The following is a 22,302-nucleotide window of genomic DNA, read 5'->3' on the forward strand; positions in this document are numbered from 1 at the left end:
AATAACATGTTATTATTTAAATCATTCATTAGTTGCAACTCTAAAGTTAGAATAAAACTCCACACGAGTATCATCCTAGGGTAATAAAATTCTCGAAACACTCAGATAGCTATAACTATGCAGCACTAATGCCTTGGGAAATCAAGAGAAGGACAAAGACCTACTTGGTGATGTGGACAGGTAAGACACTAACAGAGAGGAGAAGCCAATCTGAATGAGATCAATCATAACCTACCTGATCAATCCCGACCATGATGGCAAGGATGTTAAAATCTTTTATACCAGATGTGATTTACTTCAACTATTTATTAAATAACCAAAAAATATTTATCTTGAATATTTCTGAAATTGCTGATAAAATAAACACACTGGTATATTAACTTAGAAAATAAAATGCAGTGGAAGTAAACTAGGAAATCAATCACTACGACATCAAATTTGTGCCCAACACAATCTTCCTTCGTATTAAATTTCTTGGGAATATTTGGGCCTAAACCCACAAAGAATACAAAGAAAAATACAATTGTTGGGAACCTAGAACTTGGCCCCACTGGAAAAAATCAGACTCAAGGAAATCAGCCTCTGGAGATCGACACTGCTGAAGACACTCGACCTCTGTAAAATTTAGCCTCCCTCACCAGCAATTTGGCCCCTCTATTTTCCCTCGTACGGCCCTTGTGCTCTTGATAAATTCGGCCTCTAGATATTTCGCCCCTCCTCTTCAGCTAACTCGTCCTCTCACTTTCCTCGCTTCGCTTCCCTAAAAATTTCCGCTGAAATTCCTCGTTGCAATTCTCCTCACTTCCCTTCATTATAATCAAGCCTCTCGCTCTTGAGAAAATAGATTCCTCAACATTTGCATCTCCACCTCTTCCTTAGGCTTATTTTATAATTTCATTAAACCTAAATCCCTAACCTAATCTCCTAAGTGATCAATGACTAGGACTAAATTCTAAGCCTCACATGAGATCAACGGTTGTGATTATATCTAAGTCACTTAAATAATTTTATTATTTATCCTTAGAACTATGGCCTAATAGTCCACAATAATTAATTTAATTAATTATTGTACTTTTCCAATGTTAACCTTAGGAAAGAAATCATAAAATCACTTACTCTACCAAGAAAGCACCTAAGGAGGCAATCAAATATCTTCTACATGCTAAGAAACCAAGCCAATGTAGAAAACCTCTAAGGCTACAAAATCAACAAAGGAAGCACACCCATTTGCAATTATTGATGTAGAAGGACCCATCCATCATTGTGCCTCAAACATGAAGACAGCCAGTAATGTCTTTTGTTAGATTTTGTAGCATCGAACGGTGTTCTAGTCTTGACTTTGGTCAGAGAGACTAAGAAACACTAGGACACCAAAACCCAGAAATCATTTCTGGAAAATCCACCTAGAAACAACTTAAGTTAATTAATCAGTAATTAAATTTTTCCTGAGTCTAACTTAGGAAAAATGATTAATTAACAACAATTAAATGAGAAAGGTGAGATTTCTCTAGAAACTCACACAGATCAACTCAGAAATGATCTCAGCCATCGATAAGGACTTAATCGTGGTTGTTGGTGATCCAACTAAAGATTATAAGAGGAGGTCAATGAGGTTGATGGAGAACACACTTGGAGAGTGAGTTTCCTTAGCAGAACGATTTTCCAAAGAGCAACATTTAGCCGAAAGAATTCGAGCTGGAGAGGGGATGCAGAGACAGTGAGGGGCAGAAACATTGAATCTAGAGGAGGATTTCTAGTTCCGAAGAGGCAGTGGGAGGAGGTTGAGTTAGTTCTCTAGGAGTGTTATGCAACTAGCTCACGAAATAGAAGAAAAGATAGATCAACGACTTGAGAAATAGCCTTTTCAGGAGGGAAACCTCCTTTACATCACATAAATGAACAATTCTTGGATGATAGAAATGACAAGACCTCCTTTCTATGTATAGGAGTCTAAGGGGTCACAATATAATCAGAGCCTACATAATAATAATAATGTAAGGGCACAAAAATAACAATAGTGGGCTTCTATGGGGCACAACAATAACAATATGGGGGCTACATTAACAATAACAATAAGGGGACTACACTATTATTATAGGGACCTAACATGCCCCTCTCCTTCAAAAAATGTGTTGTCCTCAACGCTTGAGTAGTTTTGGATGCTTCTGTATAAAATTCTCATCCTCCCATGTGGAATCTTCAACGGGTAAGTTCTTCCACTTAATGAGATACTCTGAAAATGATCAATTTCGTAGTTGTCGGGTTCTTGTTTCCGTGACCGCTTCAGGCTCCAATATGATTTTTCCTTCTTCGTCAAGTTTTGCCAATATTGTTTGAACTGGGAGCTTGTCACCAATAACCTTCTTTAAGCATGAAACATGGAAAACTGGGTGTACTCAAGAAGGTGCACGTAGCTCCAATTTGTATGCCATAGTACCAATCTTTTGCAACACCATGTAAAGTACTAGTCAAAAGAATAAAGAAAAGAATTTTTATTATTATTATTGTGACTTATTAAAGCCTGGATTTCATGCTTGGGTCGCCATGTTTTAGGTCAAAGTCCCCATTGAGGACTTCTAGGATTTATTCTGAGTCTATAGAGTCATTGTACATTTAAAGAGGCCCTTCATGGGCTTTTGAATCATGTAAAAAGGTTAAGTATTGAGTCAAAGACGAATTATGTAACCTCCACACCATGTCGGCTTGGAACAAGATCAAGTTGGCTTAAGGACCCTATTCAACTCCACATGAAGCCTATAAAAGGAAGCTCATTGAATTCATTTGGAGCATCATTCTCACACACAAGTTCGATCTCTCTTGTAGCTAAGAAGAAGTGTGAAATTCTCTTGTAGTTGGGAAGAAGTGCAAAGTTTGTTGTCAGGAAGCCGAAGTGAATGGGAGTCTGGGGAAGTTTAAGGAGAAAGGAAAAATCGAAATTTTGGTGCCTCTCTCTCTTTGTTTCGTGGTCTGGATTGGGAGATCGAAGTCTCCTAAGTTTTGTTGTTGCCGTAAGTCATATGTTGTCCAAAGTTGTTGCCTAGTCGAAGTTGCTAGAAGGGGTCGAAGATCTGGAAGGCTGACTTGGTGTGGAAGGAAGGTCTAGTCTTGGTTTAGGGTGAAGAGTCTCAAAGAATACTATTGAAAGGAAGGATTATCTTGACTGGGTTTTCCCCTCTCATGTGCCTATATCTTGTGTCTCTTGTTTTATGGTCTTCATACACACATAATATGGTAATTGCTTGATGAAATAAGATAATAAAGAAGTAAAAGAAGCCAACACACTCACAAGTAATTGTCGAGAAAGTAGAATCAAACCCTAATATAATTACTTTGATTTTCCAACATGGTTTCAGAGCTAAGGTCAGGAAGAGTCAAAGATCACTTTGTTGGCATGGATTCTCCCTCTATGATGAACTACATAAGAATGGGTTTCAACACTGCTAGAAGCTAGATCAAGAAGGTCATCTACTACTTGTTCAACAAGGTCAAGAGTCAAGGATTCTTGGCTTCTCTCTTACTGATGACTATGTTGTTAGAGGCCTGGGATCAACATCGTTGAAGTTGGATAATGGATCAAAGTTGCATTCTATATGTTCCAGGTTTGAAAAAGAATTTGCTTTTTATTGTTTAGAAGATAAAAGGGAAAGAATTGTTTTTGTTGATGGAAAAGTATTGGTTTGGGAAAAAGACTCTAGTATTGATAATGCTAGGGTTATTGGAGTTCGTGAAACTAGTGAAACTAGGTCTAAAGAGATTAGACCTCATCCATTCCGATGTGTGTGGGCCCATGACTAACAAATCACTTGGAGGTCATCTCTACTATGTAACATTCATTGATGACCATTCTAGAAAGACATGGCTCTATCTCCTCAAGACAGAGATGAAGTATTTGATAAGTTCAAGGAGTTTAGGGGTGAAGTGGAAACCCTAACTAAAAGAAAGATAAAAACTTTGAGGTCTGACAAATACACTTCTAAGGAATTGATTGCATATTGTAAGGAAGCTAATATTAAGAGGGAGCTCATTGTTCCCTATTATCCTGAACAAAATGGATTGGCCAAAAGGAAGAATAGGTCAATTGAATAAGGCATTCGAACTATGATTCTTATCTACCAAAGTTCTTATGGGAAGAAGCAACGATGACATTCGTATACATTCAAAATAGGAGTCCTCATAAGAGTCTTGATAATACAACACCCGAAGAAGTATTCACAGAAAAGAAGCCAAGTGTGGATCACCTTCGAATCTTTGGAAGTCCAACATATATTCATGTTCCGTAAGACATCTACTATATTCTCAAGAAGTATGAAGGAGAACCTCTCAGGACAAGGTAGGTCAAGGAACAAAGGTATGCTTTAAATACATTGATTTCTTTATATTGAAAGGATTATTCAATTGGCAGTCTATTATATTGTTATGTCTAGCTATATTGAATCATAATGATTCTTGTTTTTGGGTGATTCATCTCTTGATAAATCTACCCACCCCCTCTCATATTCTGAATTGATTGTGTAGAACCCTAGTCAGGTTCTGGAAAACCCTAACCGAAGGGTATGCTTATGTGAATGTCTGAAACCCTAAACTGCTTAGGGATATTGTGAAATGCTATTTGAAGTTTGATGATGTCATGTTTGGGATTTTGGTATGATCAGGAAAACCTAACTTGTTAGGGTTGAATGATAAGGTCTAAAATCTCGAACCTTTGAAGTTTTGGTAATGTTGGGTTTGCTATGTTTCTACATTGAAACCCTAGCTCATTAGAGTTTGGTGGAATGTGTAAGCAAGACCCTTATATTGTCTTAGAAATGTTTTCCTTGGTATGGGTGTGTTTGTCTGATCAAACCCTAGTGTAATCAAGATTGTGTGTCTAACTCTTATTGATCATTGTGAAGTTGGGTTTGACTAACACATGATATGAAATGTCTTTGCATGATGATGAAATCTAGGCATATATAGATATGTCCTTTTGGTTGAAACCCTAGCTTGGTCTAGGTCAGATGTATTAATGTTGTTGGAGATATGATATGGCTTATGAATGATTATAAATTTCTAGATATATGTGTTGACTGACCTAGTTATTGATGGTCATAAGTCTTAGGATTCAATGGAAATCCTTGTCTGAGATTCTAGGATGATGATATTTGGAAATCTAGGGTTTTGTAGCTAAACCCTAATGAAGTTAAATTGTCTAGTATGTCTAGTTAAATCCTAGTAGTAACATTGTCTAGTGTGAAATGTAACAAACTAAGATCTATGTATTTAATGATTGTTGAGATTATGAAAAATGGAATTCTAGGGTTTTGGAATTGAACCTTAGTCAAAGTAAAATCTCTAAAATATGATAATTTGAGATTTGTGTAAGATTGTTGAAATTGTGAAAATAGAATTCTACGGTTTTGGAGTTGAACCTTAGTCAAAGTAGAAATCTCTAATGAATGTTGACAATATGATAATTTGAGATTTGTGAAAGATTGTTGAAATTTGACTATTGGATCGATTTGATGATTGATCAAAATTCTAGGGTTTGCCACTAACCCTAGCGGAAGTTGGTCAGGTTAATGACTAAGTTGTGATTGACTTTGATTGATTATTTTGTATGAAGTCTAGGATTTGTATGAATCCCTAGTGAGAAGTCAACATATGAATTTTGGAATGTTATTAGATGCTAAATTGTTTCCAGGGTTTGCTATATGTTGTAGTAAGGTATGTCATACCTTTGGAAGACACATTGAAACCCTAGATGGAATGAAAGTTGTTATGAAGTAGTCTAGGGTTTATGACTAAGTCCCTAGCAAGATGTTGAAGAGTATATGTCTCTTGTTTGTAATTAAGTCTAGGTATCTAATGTGTGTATAGCTAAAATGTTTTCGTGATTCTAATATGACTAACTTCATGCTTTTATAGATTTGGTTATACTTGCTATCTAAGTTGTGCAAGTACACAATCTTCAATTTGGTGAAGATGCTCGTTGATAAGCATGATGAGGATGATAGTAACTCTGATGAAATGGTTGGAAGCCACGAAAGATTCTCCGATGACGAAAAGAAGAAGCAGAACTCCCTAAGTTAAGGAGTCTGGATGAAATCTCCCTAGGTTAAGAGGGAGCTTGAATGGAAAGAATCTCCCTAGGATAAGAGGATGATTGAGAATATTCCTTGTATAGGAATGATTAGATCCTCTTTGTTTAAGAGGGAGTGACAGATATGATTCTCTGCTTCATGTGTCATGCACTAGACCAGGACTAACAACCATAAGTTTTAGTGAAGGCCATGAGTAGGAGAAGGAAATTGGAGAATGCATTTTGAGGTGTTGCTGAAAGAAGGAAAGCAAGATCCGATTGAAGAATATGTTGTTGCATATGAAGTAGGAAGAATAATGTATGATTGAGGAATCTTCTGTCAAAGATTCGGTTGATAGTCCTACTATGGAAAGTTGAGAAGCAACATCTGTTGTCTGGAAAACCCCGAAGGTTTGTATTTGAATATGTACATGTGAAAATATTATTGATTGGGGTTGTGTTTGTACAGGTGAATCTCTCGAAGGTTTTGATAGCATGCTAGTTACCAATCAGTTTGATCGGGAGAGATTTATATTCCTTGATATGCCGGATCAAGGGGTGTTGAGGCTTTGTAAAGTGAAGCATTGCCTGGGAGGACATCTGGTCGGCACATTGTGTCGATGTCTAGAAGTTGGAAAGATGGTGTTGATCATAGAGCTTTGTTTTGAATACACACCTGTATGTTTTGGGTTGGTGGTTAGCAAGTAAGCCTAATGGTACCTAAAGAGGTTGAAAGCTTGAGTCCATCTTAGTCCCACCTAGATAGATTGCCCTGGTTAGGAATCTAGTCCATGGCATTGTGGTGCCTAAACTGTTGAGTCACTGTTTGGATAGATTGCCCTAGTCAGGAATCTAGTCCATGGCATTGCGGTGCCTAAAGTTCTTCATGGTTCATATAATTTGAGATCTTCCATTATATTTGTACATTATGAATACCTCCCTAGTTAAGAGGGAGTGATGGAAAATGTAACTATGTTCAGTCTTCAATAATGTACTTGAGTCATCATGTAATGTAATTGTCAAAAGAATAAAGAAAACAATTTTTATTATTATTATTATGACTTATGACTTATTAAAGCATGGGTTTCATGCTTGGGTCACCATGTTTTAGGCCAAAGTCCCCATTGAGGACTTCTAGGATTTATTCTGAGTCTATAGAGTCATTGTACATTTAAAGAGACTCTTCTTGCACTTTTGAATCATGTAAAAAGGTTAAGTATTGAGTCAAATATGAATTATGTAACCTCCACACCATGTCGGCTTAGAAGAAGATCAAGTTGGCCTAAGGACCCTATTCTACCCCACATGAAACCTATAAAAGGAAGCTCATCGAATTCATTTGGAGCATCATTCTCACACACAAGTTTGATCTCTCTTGTAACTTGGAAGAAGTGTGAAGTTCTCTTGTAGCTAGGAAGAAGTGTGAAGTCTGTTGTTGGGAAGCCGAAGTGAATGCAAGTTTGGGGAAGTCTAAGGAGAAAGGAAAAATTGAAATTTTGGTGCCTCTCTCTCTGTTTCGTGGTGGCCTGGATTGGGAGATCGAAGTCTCTTAAGTTTCGTTGTTGCTGGAAGTTGCTGCCTAGTTGAAGTTTCTAGAAGGGGTCGAAGATCTGGAAGGTTGACTTAGTGTGGAGGGAAGGTCTGGTCTTGGTCTAGGGTGAAGAGTGTTAAAGAATACTATTGAAAGGAAGAATTATCTTGACTGGGTTTTCCCCTCGAGGGGGTTTTGCCCTGGCATGTGCCTATATTTTGTGTCGCTTGTTTTGTGATCTTCGTACACACATAATATGGTAATTGCTTGATGAAAGATAAGATAATAAAGAAGTAAAAGAAGCCAACACACTCACAAGTAATTATCAAGAAAGGAGAATCAAACCCTAATATAATTACTTTAATTTTCCAACACACTTCATCCAAATTATGCAAGAATTTCTACTAGGAGGCATCCAAGTGGTCTAGTTAGCCCCACTTTTGAGCCTAAAAGGGTTTTTAGAGAGGTTAAATAGACTCTCTCATAGTAAAACTCTTGTTGATCTTAGGCAAGAGGCTATTTATGATATTCATTTGTTCTTTCAAGAACAAGTAGAGCCAAGCATCATGAATGATCTTTTTGCTCCTTGAAATTTTACTAACATAAATGGTTATCCTCACAATATCCCTGACAAAGCTATTAAAAAGTTGTCTTCCTTTCAAGGTAATAATGCCATTAGTGTTACATCACATGTTAAAAATTTCAATGTTTGCATTTTCAAGTGGTGTAACACTACTAACTATGAGGATGTAAAGAGGCTTTTTGTCCTCTCTTTAGAAGAGGATGCTCTTGATTGGTTCACTGAACAACCTGCTAACTCTTATGACTCCTTGCAAGCTATCATTTATGCTTTATGGGAAAATTTGGACAGAAGAAAGAGAATAGGCACTTGATCAATGCTATTAGCAATATGAAGAAGAATGAAAATGAAACCATGGAGGAACTTAATAAGAGATTATCATGTCCCTTCTCAAAAACATTAGTACAAGGTGCAACTACACATTTTTGGCACAAATTGACTTAGGAGGAGGGCCCCACACTTAGACTTAGGAACTATGAGGCAATTTCAACTTTATTTAGCAGCTAGTGGAATGTGGGGACCACCCACATGGGGAATTCAAACTTGGCCATTCAATGTGCTTGGAGGGAAATCGAATGGGTGGATGGAGGGGCCCACATGAGGCTAAGGAGGCCCAAGGTAATAAAAGGAGGATCAGCTCTCATTTTCGACCATCTTCTACATTTGCAAACAAACACTCACTTGTACGCTTTGCTGCTTAGCAAGTCTACCGGTTGTTTAGCCACGAATCTCTCACGCAGGAGATTCAACCTCTACTTCGGGGGACCATCCATGCCCGCCCTAGGGAGGTTGTTCTACAGGAGTTTTAGGGAGTCAGGGACAGCAACACACTTCAGCCATCAGCGCAGAGAGGGAACTACGTATTCTTGGGCAGCCAGAAAACACGCAGGAGGAGTTGGAGGTCAGCAAGGGGATTCATTGCTTGCTGGGAGATTCGGGAGTTGAGGAGGCAGCATAGAGAAGGCATTTTTGCTGGAGTTTGCAACCAACTAGACCAGTGCATAAGTCAGTGGAATTGCTGGACAGAGGGACTGCGCAAAGGCCATCCAGCAGCAATTCGTGGGACTTGGGGAGCAGTTGATCTTGGCCAAGAGCCATCTAGGGAGCTAGGAGTTGAATAGCACAGGTAAAACCAGCATTTTGGAGGAGTTTGCAGAGGGATTTGCAGGTTTTTTCCTACAAGTCGAAATTGGCAGTCGTGTTGATTTGGGGTAGCATCAGATGTGCTCTATCCACGAAAATTGGTGGAGAGGCTAAGGAACATGAGATCTCCAATACCCAGAAAGAGTTTAGGCAGATTCTAAACAGTTTGGGAGATATTAAAATAATTAATATTTTTAATGGAGTCCCTAAGTTGACCCTAAGTCTAAACTTAGGGAAAATAAAATATTAATGTGAATTAATATAAAACTGTGTTAGAATGGTCCAAAAGTCATGGATCAAGCTGTAAAGTAGATGCAACCACAACCAGCTCATCATCTTGTTTGTTTCCTTCCCTAGGAATTTTTTGAAGATCCAATGCATCAAAATATTTCATATTATCCCAAACAACATTATGATACTTCTTCAATCTATCATTCTTACAAGCAAATTGATTCTTCACTTGAAGAAGACTAAATTAGAATCCCCTTTGATACTAAGCATCTTAATTTTCAAGTCCTTTGCCAACTCTAGACCCAACAATAAAGATGCATATTTTGCTACATTGTTAGTTGCATCAAATTCCAATCTATAGGCAAACATGAATATATGAACAAGGGGGGGAGGGACGACGGGGGTAAGGACTATTCCAACACCCTTACCAAACTTTGAATGGGCACCATCAAAGTTCATATGCCAAATCCATTCCTTTATAGTTTCCACTTCCATCTCCAAAGTGTTGAAAATGTAACTAGCTTCAGTCTTCATTTAATGTATTTGAGTCATCATGAAATGTACTTGTCAAAAGAACAAAGAAAAGAATTTTTATTATTGTAATAATGACTTATTAAAGCATGGGTTTCATGCTTGGGTCATCATTATATTAGTCATAGTCCCCATTGTGGACTCCTAGGATTAAATTTAATATTGAGTTTATAGAGTCATTGTATATTCAAAGAGACCCTTCTTGGGCTTTTGAATCATGCAAAAAGGTTTAGTATTGAGTCAAATATGATTTATGTATCCTCCACACCAAGTTGGCCTAGAAGAGATCAAGTCGGCCTAAGGACACTTATTCGACCTCCCTTGAAGCCTATAAATAGAAGCAAGTCGAATTCATTTGGAGCAACTCATGTCAAGCTAATTCGATATCTCAAGAGAAGCTGAAGAAGTGCGAAGTAGGACGAAGTGGGTCTAAGGAAGCTAAAGGAAGTACGAGTTGGGTGGAGTCTAAGGAGAAGAAGAAAAACAAACTTTTGGTGCCTGTCTCTCTCTTTTTCGTGCCCTAGTTTGGGAGATCGAAGTCTTCCAAGTTTCGCTAATGCCGAAAGCTGTCAGGTGCTATAACAATGGAATCCTCTAGAGTTTATGTGGGATATTCTAGAATTATTGCATTTGTCCCCCACTCTGCTGTGAAAGATATTTTAACTCAAACCGATTGTTAGGAACCAAGTCTAGGTAGGTCTCAATGATTCAAGAATATGATTTAGATATTAGACCTACCAAGCCGGTAAAGGGCCAAGGATTGGCCAAAATCTTGACTGAGGGGAATGAGAGGGCGTTAGGATTGATTTGTCAAAATGGTTTGGAATCAACTTCATCATAACTTCAAAGGTTAAGCCAACTTGAATGGTATAAAGACATTATTTATTATTTGCAAAATTTGTCATGTCCTAGCCATCTAGTTGGTCACAAAAGAAGAGCATTAAGGCTAAGAGCAACTAAGTATTGCATCATGAAGGATGGTCTGGATTGGAGAAATATGGAGGGGGTGATACTTAGATGTGTTGATGAAGTTGAAGCCAAAAAGCTTCTCACTGAGTTTCACTCAGGATTTTGTGGAGGGCATTATGTTGCTAAGACTACTACCCATAAGATCCTGAGAGCTGGTTATTATTGGCCTTCCATTTTTGCTGATGTGCACAAGTATGTTAGAGGTTGCCAAGCTTGTCAACTATTCACTGGGAAGCAAAAGTTAACTTCTTTGCCTCTTTAGCCTGTGGTCGTGGAAGCTCCCTTCCAACATTGGGGGCTTGACTTTATAGGGAAATTTAATGAAAATTCAAGTAATGGCTACTCATGGATTTTAACTGCTACTGATTATTTTACTAAATGGGTAGAAGCCATCCCTACAAAACATGCCACTGACAAAGTAGTGATGGATTTTCTTGAAGATAAAATTATCACTCGTTTTGGTGTCCTATCCAATATCACAACCGACAATGCCAAGCTTTTAGCTCTACTGAATTCTCATCATTTTGCTTTAAGTACGATATTGTCTTATCCCATTCATCAAACTACTATCCTTAGGGTAATGGCCTAGCTGAGTCTAGCAATAAAAATTTGATCACCATCATCCAGAAGATAGTAGGGGATAACAAAAGGGCATTAGATAGCAAAACTAAATATGCTTTGTGGGCTAATAGGATTACAACGAAGAATTCGACGAGAAAGAGTCCCTTTGAGTTAGTTTATGGCTTGGATGTCACCCTTCCTATGCACCTAAGGATACCAACTTAGCAACTTCTACAAAGCTTTACATTTGAGAAAGATGTTGTGCAAAATAGAATTGCCCAAATTGTAGAATTGGATGAAACTAGCAAAAGAGCCTTTCAAAATTGTTGTAAAATTCAATCGAAGGTTAAAAGAAATTTTGACAAATCATCTAGGAGTAGGAATTTTTCTAATGGTGATATGGTTTTGTTATGGGATCACAGGAATGAAAAGCCAAGTAACCATGGTAAGTTTGACAGTTTGTGGCTTGGACCATATATTATCAGAGAAGCAGCTAGACAAAATTCCTACCATTTGAGCACCTTGGACGGAGAATCACTTGAGCTACCTATCAATGGCCAACTGCTCAAACTGTTCTACAAAGAGAATATTTGATGCCATGGGGCATCTTTGTATTGTATTTCTAACTTTGTTCTTGTCATTTTGGTTAAGTAGTTTCATTTCTTGAATAAATTATCATTTATGCTCTTAGAATAAATTTCCATTCGTGTACTTCCTCATTTGTATTTGATTTTATATGATGATATTTTGAACGGACACTACTGATATATGCCTTTTGTTGGTGGATGCAGATTACATGTTCTTGCATACTATCGCTTCCTATCTAGCATGCATCCCCATGTGGAGCCAGATGTTGACCACTGAAGTGTACCCAAAAAAAATTTTGAAGACTCAATGCCCAAGGATGTATCAAAGGCTTCATCTACCATCAGAGTTCACTATGTCATCAAAAATTTTCAACTCTACTTCTTTTTCTCATCTTTTTCTCTTGTACTCATATTCCACAAGCCCTGCGGGGACGATGTAAAAGTGATGCTAGTATGATGAGTTGAGTCATATAATGGGCCTAGGTAACTTGGAACCTTGTCATCAAGTGAGTTTACTCTAGGAGGCTTTTTCACTTGGTTAATTATTAGGTCCTTACGAGGATTTAATAATTAATTGAATTTTTTCCTCCAAGCATAACCTCCAAAGTCGGAGTGCGGTTTGACGGTGAGGCCCTGGGTGAGTCTTAGTGTCTAGCGTCATTGTATATTACCATACTAGAACATGTTGGAAAATTAGAAAGGCAGTAAAGATTTTCTTGATCTTGATAATTACTTGTGATGTTTCTTATTATTACGATTCTTTATATCTTCTTTCTTTAGTTCATCAAGCAATTACCAAAAGCAACAGCACATAAAACAATAGACACCAGATGTAGGCACATGCCAGGGCAAAACCCCCCTCGAGGGGAAAACCCAGTCAAGATAATTCTTCCTTTCAATAGTATTCTTTGAGACTCTTCACCCTAGACCAAGACCAGACCTTCCCTCCACACCAAGTCAGCCTCCAGAAGTTCGACCTCTTCCCAGCAACTTCGACTATGCAGCAACTTACGGCAACTAGCAGCTTCCAATAGTAGTCCAACTTGGAAGACTTCGATCTCCCAATCCAGAGCACAAAACAGAGAGAGACCACCACCAAAATTTCGATTTTCCTTGTCTCCTTAGACTCCCCCAAACTCACATTCACTTCAGCTTCCCGGAAACAAACTTCGCACCTTTTCCCAGCTACAAGAGAATGTAATATTCCTAATTAGCCATGGCTAATTGGAATATTCGATTTTGCTCAATTTTGCCTTCTATAGTTAGTTATAAATAAAAAAGTGAGGAAGGGGGACATAACTCACTTTATGAATAAAGTCACTCCCTAGTAGCACAACGTTGTAACTTAAAAGGGGAGCCAAGGGGGCCCAAGGACCACATAGAGAAGGGGCCCACGCAGACACTTGGAGGGACTGCGCAGATGGAGAAGGAACACGTGGCAAGAGAGAGGCTATGTTGGAGGAGGTGGGCCTTAGGGTTTTGAGAGAGGCCAACGCTATAAAGGAGAGAGGAGCCTTCTCATTTTGATCATTTGATTATGTTGCATTTGAGCTAGTCACTTTGACTTAGAGCATGCTGGCTGTTTAGCCTATCTGCAGCACTATTTAGTGCATCGAGTGTCTCCGTTCGGAGATCTCACCCTTAGCCCCGGGGGACTTCGAGTGCCTGCTCGGGCAAGGTAGTTCCATCAGTATTTTGCAGGAGGAGCGATTTCTGGAGTTGAGGAGGAGCTGAGTATTTTGATGACTGCGCAGTCTTGAGAGGGGAGGACGCAGTTCTTTTTGGTAGGAGCTCCGGATTGGGTTTTTGTGGAGGATTTGAGCTGGGAGATTGAGCAAGGGATCAGCCCTTGCATATTGGAGGATCTTGGCAGAGTTTCGGCAGAGTTCTGGAGGTTTCTCTTCAGGAGCAGCACAGAGCCTTGAGGGATTGCGTAGATCCCCAAGAGGGTGATTTTCGGGGGTCAGCAATTTTAGAAAATCTTTCTGGGCTTTTCTGGGTTTATTGAGCAGAGGCTGATTCCAGAGTTTCAGCATTTTCTGAGGAGGGGAACAGCCCCAAATCCTCATTTGATTTCAGCAGTAGCAATAGCACAGCAGTTCTCTGGCAGTTTGGACGCAGTTCAGAGAGAGGCCATTTCCTTACCATTCTGAGTGTATTTCTTCAATTGCCTTGTGCAAGTCGAGGTGCTATCGTTCTGATCACCTCTTGTACTCTTTCCATTACTCAGTATAATAAAATGGCTTAGCATTTCTCTTTGCATTTCTCAAGTATCTGCTTATTTTCTATGTATACATTGTTGTATGTTGCACTATTGTTATTTCTCTGGTTGGAGTTTGCTTGTATTCGAGGAATATCTCTGGTAAGGGATATTACAGAGAACTTTGCACTTCTGCCCAGCAACAAGATATTTTCGCACTTCTGCCCAGTAAAGAGAATTCGAACTTGATGAGAAGTGATGCTCCAAATGAATTCGATGTCCTTCCTTTTATAGGCTTCTTGTGGGGTCGAATAGGGTCTTAAGCCGACTTGATCTTCCCTTAGGCCGACATGGTGTGGAGGTTACATAATTCATATTTGACTCAATACTTAACCTTTTTACATGATTCAAAAGCTCAAGAAGGGTCTCTTTAAATGTACAATAATTCTATAGACATTGAATAAATCCTAGAAGTCCTCAATGGGGACTTTGACCTAAAACATGGTGACCCAAGCATTAAACCCATGCTTTAATAAGTCACAATAATAATAATAAAAATTCATTTCTTTATTCTTTTGACAAGTACATTACATGATGACTCAAGTACATTATTGAAGACCGAACATAGTTATTTTTTCAACACTCCCTCTTAACTAGGGAGGTATTCATAATGTACATATACAATGGAAGATCTCAAACTATATGAACCATGAAGAACTGTAGGCACCGCAATGCCATGGACTAGATTCCTGACCAAGGCAATCTATCCAGGTGGGACTAAGATGGACTCGAGCTTTTAGCCCCTCTAGGTACCATCAAGCTTACTTGCTAATTATTAACCCAAAAATCCAGGTGTGTATCCAAAACAGAGCTCTTTGATTAACACCACCTTTCCAACTTCCAGACATCAACATAATGTGCCGACCAGATGTCCTCCTAAGCAATGCTTCACTCACAAAGCCTCAACACCCCTTGATCCAACAGATCAAGAATAACTAATATCTCCCAATCAACTTGCTTGGTAACCAGCAAGCTATAAAATCCTTCGAGAGATTCACCTATACAAACACAACCCCAATAATATATTTTTGCATGTACATAATCAAATACAAACTTTCGGGGTCTTACAGACGAGATGTTGCTTCTCATCTTTCCATAGTAGGACTATCAACCGAATCTTTGACAGAAGATTCCCCAATCACACATTTTTCTTCCTACTTCATATGCAGCAACATATTCTCCAATCGGATTCTGCTTTCTTTTGTTTCAACAGCACCTCAAAATATATTCTCCAATTTCCTTCTCCTACTAATGGCCTTCACTAAAACTTACAGCTGTTAGTCCTGGTCTAGTGCATGACACATGAAGTAGAGAATCATATTTGTGACTCCCTCTTAACCAGAGAGGAACTAATCATTCCTATACAAGGAACATTCTCAACAATCCTCTTATCCTAGGGAGATTCCTTCCATTCGAGCTCCATCTAAACCTAGGGAGTTCTACTTCTTCTTTTCGTCATCAGAGAATCTTTCATTGCTTCCAGCCATTTCATCAAAGTTATTATCATCCTCATCATGCTTGTCACATCGACCATCTTCACCATGTTGAAGATTGTGTACCTACACAGCTTAGATAGCAAGTACAACCAAATCTATAGAAGCATGAAGTTAGCCATATCAGAATCACGGAAGCATTTCATCTTTATACAAATCAGATACCCAGAGTTTTAAACAAGGGACATATACCAGTGTTGCGGGGGAGCGCCCCCCCCCCTTCGAACCCGCTCCCGAAGCGCGCTCCGGGCGGGAGCGGCTCAGGAGCGCGCTCCCAAAATCGCTCCCGGACGGGAGCGATTTTCGGGAGCGCGCTCCCGTAAAAAAAATTACGCTCCCTGGTCTGTTAGGGAGCGACTCAGGAAGCGATCGCTCCCACGCTCTCGGAGCGTTTTTTAATGCTCGGGAGCGATCGGGGAGCGATTGCTCCCTGATCGCTCCCGGGCATTAAAAAACGCTCCGGGAGCGAATCGGGCCGGGCCGAGAGCGGTTCGGCGGAAAAAAAATCCGCCGGACCCGAAAAAAATAAAAAATTTTGAAATTTTTTTTTGTTTTATAAGGCCAATGGGCCAAAAAAAACTTTCATTATCACTTCATTGAGCAAGTTGGAGCTGGAGCAAGAGCATTGGAGCGAAGAGCAAGTGCTGAGGAGCGAAGAGCAAGTGCTGAGGAGCGAGGAGCAACTGCCAAGGAGCGAGGAGCAAGCCTGCAAAGGTAAGTAACTTAGTAATCTAGTTAGTTTAGCTGGTTAGGTAGTTAATTTAGTTGATTTAATTTAGTTGTTTGAGTTTAACTGTTTAAAAATCATGTATTTAAATTAAATTAATAAATTAAATGAATTAATCCCAATAAACTAAATTAATTTGCATATTCAAGACTCAAAACCCTACAAACATCAAACACCATGGACCTGGGGATATTTATTGGCATTTTCCTCTTCCTGGTCCCTTTTATGGTTATTATGGTGGTGGAGAGTAGGAAACGGAGGGGGCCTCAAACTGAAGAGGTGGATGAAGAAGCCGGAGGAAGTCAAATGGGTGAAAACCCCAGTGAGGAGGAGGTGGAGGGTGAACATGACCCTCAAAAAACTAAACAAGACCAAACTCCATTGTGGAAATATGTTCACAGGGTTGAAACAGGGAGAGGGGGTGGAACCACTAAATTTCATTGCCCCCATTGCAACACTGATTACACAGGCTCATACACCCGTGCTAGAAGACACCTCTGCGGGAAAAGGCCATGGGATGGAGAGAAACAAATAGGAATCAAAACTTGTGCAGCGGTGTCAACAGCAGATAGAGCCAAATACATAAAGGAAGAGGAGGACGCCCAATACAGAACAAAAAGATCAAGGGGTTTCTTTGAACCAAGCTCACAATCACAAAGAACTCCTTCAGCGTCCTCCCAAGGCAGTGGATATGGACATGGAGGCACAGGGTCATCATCTTTAAGGCGTAGAACCATATCAGATTTCCTTGATGAGGGGTGTAGGAATGATGTGGATTCAAAAGTTTACAGGTTCCTCTATGCATGTGGGATACCATTCAATGTTCTACGCTCACCTTATTGGCACGAAATGGTTTCTGCCATAAATGATGCCCCTAAAGGATACAAGAGCCCTGGGTATGACAAGGCAAGAACTGTTGGCCTTGATCATGAAAAAGCAAAAATATCACATTCTTTGAATAAAATGACAAGTTCTTGGACTGACAATGGGGTGTTCATTGTATCTGATGGATGTACAAATGTAAAAGGCAAGCCATTGATAAGTGTTCTTGCTGTGTCTGTTAGTGGTCCCATCTTTCTAGCTGCACATGATTACTCAGACAAGTTCAAGACCGCTATCAACATTGCAGAAGCATTACTTGAAACAATTGAGCGTATTGGCCCATACAATGTCATCCAAGTCATCACTGATAATGCTCCTAATTGTAAGGCAGCGGGAGCAATTATTGAGGATAAATACCCGAACATATTTTGGTCTGGATGTTTGGTTCACACATTGAACCTTCTGTTGCATGATATTGTCAAAAACAAAAATGAACAATACCAATGGATTGGTGATTTGTACAAGAAAGGAAAACAAATGATAAAATTTATTACAAATCATAGCAATACCCATGGCCTTTTCCGCAGTCACTCGAGATTGGAGTTGCTGAAGATTGCGAGGAACTCCTTCAGCGTCCTCCCAAGGCAGTGGATATGGACATGGAGGCACAGGGTCATCATCTTTAAGGCGTAGAACCATATCAGATTTCCTTGATGAGGGGTGTAGGAATGATGTGGATTCAAAAGTTTACAGGTTCCTCTATGCATGTGGGATACCATTCAATGTTCTACGCTCACCTTATTGGCACGAAATGGTTTCTGCCATAAATGATGCCCCTAAAGGATACAAGAGCCCTGGGTATGACAAGGCAAGAACTGTTGGCCTTGATCATGAAAAAGCAAAAATATCACATTCTTTGAATAAAATGACAAGTTCTTGGACTAACAATGGGGTGTCCATTGTATCTGATGGATGTACAAATGTAAAAGGCAAGCCATTGATAAGTGTTCTTGCTGTGTCTGTTAGTGGTCCCATCTTTCTAGCTGCACATGATTACTCAGACAAGTTCAAGACCGCTATCAACATTGCAGAAGCATTACTTGAAACAATTGAGCGTATTGGCCCATACAATGTCATCCAAGTCATCACTGATAATGCTCCTAATTGTAAGGCAGCGGGAGCAATTATTGAGGATAAATACCCGAACATATTTTGGTCTGGATGTTTGGTTCACACATTGAACCTTCTGTTGCATGATATTGTCAAAAACAAAAATGAACAATACCAATGGATTGGTGATTTGTACGAGAAAGGAAAACAAATGATAAAATTTATTACAAATCATAGCAATACCCATGGCCTTTTCCGCAGTCACTCGAGATTGGAGTTGCTGAAGATTGCGAGGACTAGATTTGGTAGCTATTACCTCACCTTCAGGCGCCTTTTGAAGGTAAGAGAGGCATTAGCTAGCATGGTATCAAGTCCACATTGGCAGGTGTTAAAGGAAAGGGCTACAAATGTAGCTGACATGGCAGGTTTTGAAACAGTGGAGGAGGCCGCTCTTGATGGGCAGTTTTGGACAACTGTGAGGCAGGTATTGGATTTCACCAAGCCAATTTATCACATGATTCGGTTTGCAGATACAGACAAACCAGTGATTGGCGAGGTGTATGAGCAAATGGATACCATGTTGGGGGAAATAAAAGACATTGTTCATAATAAAGATCCCAACTTGTACAAACTGATTCATGATTGTGTGTGTGAACGGTGGAATAGGCTTAACCTTCCACTACATTGCTTGGCGTATATCCTTACGCCAAAATACTACTCTACATCTTGGTTGGGCCAACCTGCAGCAGGGGGTGGGGTTAGGACCAAACCCCATTTAGATCAAGAGGTAACTAAAGGATATCTGGAAGCATTAGAAAAGTTGGTGCCTGACAGGGAGGAATGTGCAGCTGTGCGCCTTGAAATAGGCAGATACTTCAGTGGCACTGGTTTGTATGGTAACTTCCATGCAATGGACGACAAAGATAAATTTGATTCTCTCACATGGTGGGAAACATATGGCGGCCACGGACTTTTGCCAAAATTGGCAAAAAAAGTTCTTTCACAGGTTGTAAATTCTTCTTCTGCAGAGAGGTGTTGGAGCACCTACAGTTATATACATAATGTGAAAAGAAACAGACTCAACGAAAACCGAGCAGAAAGCTTGGTTTATGTGCACTACAACTTGAGGTTGTTGAGCCATTACTGTGATCGGGCTAATGAAGATCCCACATATAAAATTTGGGACAATCACCCTGAGGACGACAATTTGGAGGATGGCATTGTACATATTGAAGAACTAGAAGAGGAGCTTGTACGGGATGAAAATGAAGCAGCTGCAGCAGCCATGCCACCTCCACCTCCACCATCCAGTAGCAGTGCTCGAGGCCCGAGTCTTGTTCCATTGTTGTCGCCACCTCCATCGACACCCTCGCGTGGAGGTTCTAGTTCTGGTCGTCGGTCTGTGCGGGAGACTCCTAGAAGACCACCACGACCTGCTTATACTCCTGGAGACTCTCGTGGCAAGGGCCACTTGTAGATTTACAGTTTACTTGTCTTTTTTAGTTTCTATTAGACTTTAGTTTTCATAACTGTTGAGTTTTGAGTCCTTGACTCTTGACTCTTGACTCTTTCATATCATTATGACATTATGATATTTTTTGTAAACATTATATCACTGTGACAATGAAAATTTGAAGTTTGAAGTTGGGCCTTGGCAATTATAACTCATTGGTAATGATTGTGAATTATGAATATGATGCTTTGTGAAAGACTAAAGTTGTTTCATTTCATCTCATTATTCATGTTTCATTTTATAAATTTTTAACATTTCATATCATGTTAACAGTTAGAAGTTAGGACTTAGAAATATCTTCGATATTACTTCTTGTAATGGTTAAACTTGGCTTACAAGTACAACTTTGGTGATCAATGATGATAAATGTTATTGAATTTTCAATTCTAAAAGCTTGAAGTTGAAACTTTAATATTGAATTTGATGAATCATGATTTATAAGACTCAATATGTTGCAGTTGTAATATGTATTTTACTAACTTGTGGACATGGTTGATGACGATTATAATTTCTAGATGATTGATGTGATATGGTTCAATGATCAATTTATGTTTTTTTATGTTTTTTATGTCTATTTCATCATTCTACATGTTTTTGTTGACATATATGTATCAAAAATTAAAAAATATAAAATATATATATATATATTTTTAAAAAATCGCTCCCGGATTCGCTCCCAAACCGGGAGCTTCTGAAAATGGTCGCTCCCGCTCCCGCTCCCAAGTAACATTGACATATACTCTCCAGCATCTTGCTAGGGACTTTGTTATAAACCCTAGACTACTTCATAACAACATTCATTCCATCTAGGGTTTCAATGTGTCTTCCAAAGGTATGACATACCTTACTACAACATATAGCAAACCCTAGAAACAATTCACACAAATATAGATCTACAAAGTATCTAACAACCTTTCAAAATACATATGTTAGACTTCTCACTAGGGATTCATACAAATCCTAGATTTCATACAAAAGAATCAATCAAAGTCAATCACAACTTAGTCATTAACCTAACCAGCTTCCACTAGGGTTAGTTCCAAACCCCTAGATTTTCAATCAACCATCAATCAGTCACTAACATGACCAACTACTACTAGGATTAGTTTGCAAACCCTAGATTTCTGAGCAATCACCATACTCAAAAATTCAAATTTCAACAATCTCTCACAAATCTCAAATCATATAATCAACATTCATCAGAGATTTCGACTTCGACTAAGGTTCAATTCCAAAACCCTAGAATTCCATTTTCACAAATTCAATAATCTTATACAAATCTCAAATCAACATATTTTAGAGATTTTACTTGGACTAAGGTTTAACTCCAAAACCCTAGAATTCCACAATCTCAACAATCATTAAATACATAGCTCTTAGATTGTTACATTTTACACTAGACAATGTTACTACTAGGATTTAACTGCAAAACCCTAATTTCATTTTCAACAATCATCTAATAGATTTCACATACTAGGCAATTTTAACTTCACTAGGGTTTAGCTACAACACTCTAGATTTCCAGGTATCATCATCCTAGAATCTTAGACAAGGACTTCCATTCCTAAGACTTATGAACACACAAAACTAGGAATTCATAATCATTGATAAGCATATCATATGTCCAACAACATTAATACATCTCACCTAGACCAAGCTAGGGTTTCAATCAAAAGAACATATCTATACATGCTTAGATTTCATCATCATGCAAATACATTTCATATCATGTGTTAGTCAAACCCAACTTCACAACAATATCAAATAAGAGTTAGACACACAATCATTTTGATTACACTAGGGTTTGATCAGACAAACACACACATACCAAAGAAAACATTTTTAAGACAATGTAAGGGTCTTGCTCACACATTCCACCAAACCCCAATGAGCTAGGGTTCCAATGTAGAATCACACATTCCACCAAACCCTAATGAGCTAGGGTTCCAATGTAGAAACATAGCAAACCCAACATTACCAAAACTTCAAAGGTTCGGGATTTTAGACCTCATCATTCAACCCTAACAAGTTAGGATTTCCAGATCACACCAAAATCCCAAACAAGACATCATCAATAAAACTTCAACTAGCATTTCACAATCACCCTAAGCAGCTTAGGATTTCAGACATTCACATTAGCATACCCTTCGGTTAGGGTTTTCCAGAACCTGTCTAGGGTTCTACAT

General features: G+C 39.0%; 1 protein-coding gene across 3 annotated transcripts in view; it reads right to left on the minus strand.

The window, feature by feature from the left end:
* PDE149 (integral membrane TerC family protein) overlaps nucleotides 1–22,302 on the minus strand; it is a 444,133-nt gene that overhangs the window by 327,251 nt on the left and 94,580 nt on the right. The window lies entirely within an intron of this gene.

This window comes from Pinus tabuliformis, chromosome 9, assembly GCF_031772625.1.
Source record: "Pinus tabuliformis cultivar Carrire ecotype Pingquan chromosome 9, CPIR1, whole genome shotgun sequence".
NCBI lineage: Eukaryota > Viridiplantae > Streptophyta > Pinopsida > Pinales > Pinaceae > Pinus > Pinus tabuliformis.